Source organism: Diabrotica virgifera, chromosome 2, assembly GCF_917563875.1.
Source record: "Diabrotica virgifera virgifera chromosome 2, PGI_DIABVI_V3a".
Classification (NCBI taxonomy): domain Eukaryota; kingdom Metazoa; phylum Arthropoda; class Insecta; order Coleoptera; family Chrysomelidae; genus Diabrotica; species Diabrotica virgifera.
Genome location: NC_065444.1, coordinates 195,079,339 through 195,081,161, shown reverse-complemented (window position 1 = coordinate 195,081,161; position 1,823 = coordinate 195,079,339).

Below are 1,823 nucleotides of genomic sequence, written 5' to 3'. Positions count from 1 at the left end.
GTAAGTCGTCCCAGGAACGCAACTCATAAATATTGGCAATATCATTTTAAAGTCTTCTACTTTAAAATGTATAATATATGTCTGAATTGCCAATATAAATGAGTGAGATTAAATAAATTATTAGAAGAATCTTTTTGCTTAGCAACAACTCTTTTGTTTATTTTAGTAATATTTTGTATTTTGACAACGGCACCCGATTTGGGCGTCGAAACGTTAATAAAATTATTTTTTTCATTTTAATTGTGGCTTATTTCCCATATAAATAATTAATCACTGTAAAATTATTTTGCAAAAACATGTGAATTAAACGTACGTATCTGCTATATTAGACTCAAAGTAAGTGGTTCAATCTCACTATATTCTCAATTTATGCCCCAACAGAAGATGCCGAAGAAGATAGGAAGGACGAATTTTACGAATTACTAGACCAACAGTATAAAGCAGCGCAAAAACATGACATCAAAATAGTAATGGGGGACTGTAATGCTAAACTAGGTAAGGAAGACTATTTAAGAGAAGTAATTGGTAAACATAGCCTACACGATACAACAAATGATAATGGACATCGGCTAACACAATTCGCAATATCTAATAACATGATTATTAAATCCACCCAATTTGAAAGAAAGGACATTTACAAGGTCACATGGGTGTCAAATGATGGAAGAACACGTAACCAAATAGATCATGTCCTCATTGATGCAAGACACTCTAGTAGCGTTATTAATACACGAAGTATGAGAGGAGCTGACAGCGATAGTGATCATTTTCTTGTAAAATCAAAGTTGAGAACACGAATATCAGTACAGAAGATGGAGCAACAAGAACAAAGAGAAAGATGGGACATAGAAGCTCTTCAAACACCAAATAAAGAACTGGAGTACCAAGTAGCCATAAGCAACAGATTTCAATTGCTGGGAGAGGAAGACCAAAATGTAGACCTAGGAGATGCATGGCAGCGAGTGGCATCAGTGATAGAACAAGCAGCGAAAGAAACCATTGGGAAAAAGAGGACTCGCCCAAAACAGAAATGGTTTGACTAACAATGCGAAGAAATGCTGGAAACAAAAACTCACAAAAGAATGAAAATGCTACAAAACCCTACAGATGAGAACAAAGCAGATTTTCGCAGAACGAGGGCACAGACAAGGCAACTACTCAGAACTAAAAAGAGAAGCTACATAGAACAGCAAATACGAGTAATGAAAATAAGTGGCGAGAGGAATCAAATAAGAAAATTCTTTAGGGAAGTGAAGACAGTCAGACACGGTGGAAATGTTGGGGTAACACAAGCTATGAGAAATGAAGCAGGTGAACTGATAATGATGGAAACAGAAATCGTAGAGCGGTGGAAGGAATACTTTCGGAATTTACTAAATATTGAAAGTGAGATGGAGGAATCAGAGACTACATTTCATTCTGCAGATGTGGAAATACCACCACCAACACTCCAAGAAGTAAAGAATGCAATAGCATCTCTTAAAGATCACAAAGCACCAGGAAATGATGGTATAAATGGAGAATTGATAAAAAAAGGAGGAAACGTTTTACATCAAAAATTGTATGACATTATTCTCAGAGTATGGCAACAGCAGAAAATGCCTAGAGAATGGAATGGAAGCGTTATAATACCCATGCATAAGAAGGGAAATAAAGAGCAATTCCGAAACTACAGAGGCATATCGCTTATTAGTACAGCGTATAAGATTCTATCAATTATCTTACTAAAGAGACTCACTCCGTATTCGGAAGATATTCTAGGCGACTACCAATGCGGCTTTCGAAGTGGAAGGTCAACAATAGATCAAATATTTACCATCCGA